Raw genomic sequence first — 6000 nt, forward strand, 5'->3', positions numbered from 1 at the left:
CTCATTTCAAAGATTGCTGACGCTGCTTCTCGATATAGCAGCACTGCTTTTGTGACCCAGTTCCTGTTACAAACATTGAGGTCAGTTTTACAAATCCAAAAGACATGAATGTAAGAAAAGAAAAATGAAATAACGCCGAAAAAGGTGTAACACAGAGTAACGGTTTGTAGACACAGTTATTTCATGCGTGTATCGGAAGAGCAATAAAGAGATTTAAAAAGTAAAAGTCATATTATTAACAACGTAACAGCAGAAAATGTGAAAGACATACGCAATGGATCTGCGTTGTACAGGAACAATGAGAGGCAAGAACGAGAATAATGAACAAGATATTTTGGAAGACACTATAGTTATTTAATTCTTCTTCAAATCTAAGGGAAAGAAAGACACACCACGGAGAATGGGACGGAAATGGGTAGATGTGATATACAGAAAAAAGTAAATAGTTTCTGAAAAATTGGATGATATATTCAAGAGAAAGAGCTTCACAACCTGAGAGAATCAATAACTCGTTGGTCGAGCTCTGGCAGTTATACAATAAGTTAATGCCCCTGAGGACTATCGTGCCGAAACTCGTCAGTTCAAATGGCTCTGAGCACTATGGGACTTAACATCCGATGTCATCAGTCCCCTAGAACTTAGAACTACTTTAACCTAAGGACCTCACACACAGCCATGCCCGAGGCAGGATTCGAACCTGCGACCGTAGCAGTCGCGCGGTTCCGGATTGAGGCGCCTAGAAACGCTTGGCCACAGCAGCAGGCAACCCGTCAGTCTTCAGTTCCCTTTCGAACTAAGGCTCGATGATCAGCGAAGACATATGTGGAGACGCCCCGGACGGCGGTGGGACACCAACATGACTACCTCCTTCCATACGACCCGACAGCTAGGTGTGGCGGTCTCAGATGCATTTCATTTTATTACAGGACCAGGTTGGTTGTCATCTGCAGCTCCTTGGAGCACAGCGGCACATGGACGATTTTACTACGCCCTATTTGTTGCGCTCCGCGGCAAGCCTTCTTGTGTTTACATTTCAGCAAAATAATGCCCGACCGCATTCTGTGAGAGTTACAAATGCTTGTCTGCCAGTCAAATCCTTCCATGGCCAGCAAGGTCGCCGGATCTCTACTCAATTGAAAACGATTGCAGCAATCTGGGCAAAGATGTGAACCCATGCCAGCTCGAGATTTTGACGATCTAGAGTACCGATCAGTCTGAAGCCGAATAACTGCTTGCAAAAGGGGCAGAGACGACCCAACACGTTACAGACTTCCACAGTTCGTCAAAATTTTTTGTCTGTAGATGTACATCATATCTACCGATTTATCTCCCATTCGCATAATTTCTTGTGGGTGCGTCTTTTCTATTTCTTGTCTAATAGTGTATGATCCAGCCCCAAAAAGGTATATAATTTATTTTATTTAATTGTAAATTACCAGATTTTTAGTTAAAAGAGCGTAATTGAGTATAAAACGAGATTTATATTAATAAAATAGTCAGCCAGCTTCAGTAATACAATAAACATACATCATAGTTGTTTTTGGTGTTCAGTGTTGCCCTATGTTGAAGCATAACTATAGCCTATAATGGTTACAATTTACTAAAAGTAAGCAGTGGCATAAAGTATGTTGTGCAGCTTTTTGTTAGTGCAAGTTGTCTACATCAACGGCAAGCATATATTAATTGAAAACGATGACCATTAACCTATTATTCTCATCCATGTCAGCTCTTGATCTTTTGTTCTCTTTTGATCGTCAGGTGTCTAACATATGGTTCTCTCAAGTGGTTTTCCATGTCACTCATCATTCCCCCACCTTAACCTAATGTTCCTTTCCACGTCACAGTTTCTCCCCTTAAAGTATCGTTCCCCTTCTCCCTCACCCTTCCCAGCCCCCTCCCCCTCTGGGAAATTTCTCAGCATTCTTCCCTCCCCTCCCAGAAAAAGAATTGGCGGAGAGCTGTTGGTGTGGGAAGTCAAAAGTTGGTATGATTTCTGGAAATAGTCGGTGTTATTCAGTTCGAAAATATTATCGAAACTGGAGGGAAAGATCGAAGTGTGTGCTGACCTTGACAGACAGGGATCGACTGAGCTAGTGCACAATGCCACCAGCAGAGGATGTCCCTTCATCCCTCCAGCCTTTATCCCTAAACTCCTCCCTATCCATCCCTCCCAGCTAAAATTGGAGGGAAAAGTCGGTGAGCTGTTGGTGTGGACGGACATAGGACCCCACCCCCCACCCTCCCTTATCAGAAACCTTTCACCACTTGTGATGTGAAATTAATTGACTAATTAATTAAACAGACCAAAACTTGTTGGGACACAGATTCTCCACTCGTATGACATCATGAGTTTTTCCTTGGACAGTTAGATCAAATTCTATTATGTTAGAATACTGCCTCCATTGGGATTCAATCCCTCAGCCCCCCAAGTTCCCCATCCCCCTTCTGAAAATACTGAATCACTTTTGATTGATAGACTCGATTCTAACCATACAGTTCACTTTAAACTTGTCTGGCAAGTCCGCCTGCTTAGCTGAGTGGTAACGTGCTTGCCTCCCATGCAGTGGGCTTGGTTCGATTGCCGGCCGGGATGGAGATTTTCTCCGCTCGTGGACTGGGTTTTGCGCTGCCCTCATCATCATTTCATCCTCACCACCGGCACGTATGACGCCCAATTTGGCGTCGGCTCCAATAAGACTTGCACTCGGTGGCTGAACTTCCCCGATTGGGGCCTCCCTGCCAACAATACCATACGATCATTTCATGTGTGTCAAAACATATTTCTAGATTTTTTTTCTTTCCTTGACTCCTGTTGCTGGACACAGCATTGTTACTTCACTTGGTAAGAGGTCCATTACGTTGGAGGTGGCTGAGAATTTCAGCTCAACCACATTGCTATGTCCTGAAAAAATCTGTGGAGGGGTTAGACTGATGTGTGTGCTCACAGTACCACTACTAGAAATAATAAATTGACCAACCGGAAATATGACATCTCAATTGGAAGCGGTACTGCAAAAAGTGACAGAATTTCAAATTTCAGCATGAATTTATACCATCATGGTTGTGAAATTCTCGACCGCTACAGGTCTGCTAGGTGTATTTTATTAAGCGCTGTAGAATTCCTAAGTTTTCTCTCTAAGATACAACAGGACGAAGAAGGATGAGGGAAGGTTCTATCATGACATAGGATAGTAACAATAACAAATACCACTACAAGACAGAGTGTGCAGCAATGTATTGAGAAGCACTAAACCACAGTCCTAGTAGTTAGCATAGATCAGAGAAACCATTCGTCCATATAGCACACTCAACTCCCAGATATCCACACATAGCTCACCTATCCTCTCGTACACTGCCAGCGCCAGCTCTCAAACATCGGAGAGAACTGCTGCTGTGACTGCAGCCGCAGTTATGGATGCACGTGTCTGCCAGAGTGCACATCCCTACTCATGGAGGGCATATGGGGGGATAATCAAAGTGGTAAGAATTCGGATGTTATCAATACCTCCAGCGCCAAAACTTAACAGCGATCGATATGAAATCTTCTCGAAAATCCACGTAAAAATCGGAGGACACGCGCAACATACACAATCACGAAGGCTACCGAACACGTACTGAGTATTAGTTCGCTATTCAGCCGCCTATAAGATGACACAGAGAGTTGATGGAGTAATTGGCTGGGAGGGGTTGTAACGAGGTATGATTTAATAGTAGACTGATGAAGCATTTTAGAGAGAGGTAGATATTGGGCCAAGTCATTTATCACACATTAACCATTTTTTCCGTTGTTGTCTAGGGGTCTCTCAGTTGTGGGATGCAACCTACGTTCGACTCATATACAACAATGTTTTCTGTGTTTGCCTTACAAAACTACCTACCAGCGATTGTTAACAGTAACACCTCTCCATACTGCAGTCAGCAGAGGACTTCCAGCGCATGTGCATTGAATCATATCCACCAGACCGATAGAAAACCTATTTCGGCACCTTGTTTAGACGAACAAAGATGTATGCGAAATTCTCCATCCTTCTGCGCATCTTGGGCATAAATCGAGTCTTCAGTTTCATAACTGCAGTGATTCTAAGTTAGTGACTCGGGTTTGTGAGGTACTGCAATCCCTACGTAGGCATCTGCTTGAAAGATGGCTTGTAAGGAAGAGTCTGCGTTCTGTTTATGTAGTTAAAGTGGGATGCTGCGTAATTTTGCATGTGAGACAAAGCTGCTATGCGTTTGTCTATTTCCTCATAAGATGTCGTGGTTTCACTCATTTTCCGTTCCTGACGATTATACGCCTGTTGCGAGCATAGCATAATTTCCGAACCGTAATCAGATGTGAACAATGGGCGCTATATACAGACAATTATTGAAATATATGAAATAAACGCAAATTAGTGACTAACTGTGGCGTGCACACACTTTATTCAACATGGAAATGTCACTATAGATATTCTGATTTCGGTTATCAGATGTTTGATGTGCCTGCCATTACTGGCAATGATGTGGTGCAGACGAACAGCGAAATTCTGCGATCCGCTGGAGTGTCGTAGCATCGATGCTGTCGGTGACCTCCTGAATGGCTGTTTTCAGCTCAGCAGTGGTTTTGGGGTTCTATACACCTCGTCTTTAATATAGCCCACAAAAAGGAGTCACATGCGTTCAGATGCGGAGTATATGGTGGCCAATCGAGGCTCATACCAGTGGCCTCCGGGTAGCCCAAGGCCAGAATGAGGTTCCCAAAGTGCTTGTCCAGAACATCACTCGCCTGCTTCGATGGGGTTGAGCTCCGTCTTGCGTGAACCACATGTTGTCGAAATCAGGGTCAATTTGGAAAATGGGGATGAAATCATCTTCAGAATCCTTCACCTACCGTTCGGTAGTTTCCAAGTGATCAAGGGATACCGCACCTTTTATTCCGTGACTGGACGCTGCATACCACACAGTCACCTGTTGTGGGTGAAAAGACCACTCGAACGTGAAATGCGGATTCTCGGTCCCAAATGCGCCACTTTTGCTTGTTGACGAACTAGTCCAAATGAAAGTAGGCTTCGTCGCAAAATTTGGAAATTTGTGGTAAGTTACTATGGGACCAAACTGCTGAGATCATCGGTCTCTAGGCTTACACACTACTTAATCTCACTTAAACTATCTACTATCTTACACTAAGGACAACACACACACCCATTCCCGAGGGAGGAATCGAATTAGCACCGGGGGGGGGGGGGGGGGGGGGAGCTGCGCTACCCGTGCCAAGGCGCCCTAGACCAAGCGGCTACCCTTCGCCGCGCCGCGCCGCTTCGTCGCTAAACCAAACCATATTCACATCATACTAATTCCCATCATTCCCTGCGACCAAAAGAGCAGTTTCAACGTTCTAATGCAAACCGTTCAGATTTTATGACGATTTTATTTCATATAGTTCAATAATTGTTACCCTGTATCTCTGGAAGGTATGCAGAGCATGGATCAAAAAGAATGTAGGTTTTCTTTCCTTTGGTGTAGAAGGTAGTAGTTTTGTCATATTAAAGTTTCCAATCATAGTGAGTGGGATACAAAACTTGCAGAGTGAATGTATTTCATGTCTTGTACATGTATTTCCCGCGCAGGAGTATTAACAGCATGTCATTCCACGCGATTAAAATTTCGGAAACCACTTGCTTAAACATTAGGCTATGCTTAAGTGCAGAACTGTGTAGCTTTAGGAATGCGCATTGATGTTCTACAATTATTTCTCCCTTCCCGGAACCTTCTATGTATGGAATCCAAACACTAGATCAATTCTACAGAATTGATAGCACAAGTGATTTACGTAAAATCTTTCGAGTTCCTTCCACCTAGAGCTCCATTATGCATGAATCATAGGTGTCTTCTTAATTGTTTGTTTCATCATCACAGTGCCCTCAAATGTATCAGGCTCGTATCTACTATACACCAATAAGGTGTTCTAAATTCCTCAGCATGAAAAGATGTAGAGAAATCATGTGTAATTGGACGGGCGACGTA

The sequence above is a fragment of the Schistocerca nitens genome, chromosome 9, assembly GCF_023898315.1.
Source record: "Schistocerca nitens isolate TAMUIC-IGC-003100 chromosome 9, iqSchNite1.1, whole genome shotgun sequence".
NCBI lineage: Eukaryota > Metazoa > Arthropoda > Insecta > Orthoptera > Acrididae > Schistocerca > Schistocerca nitens.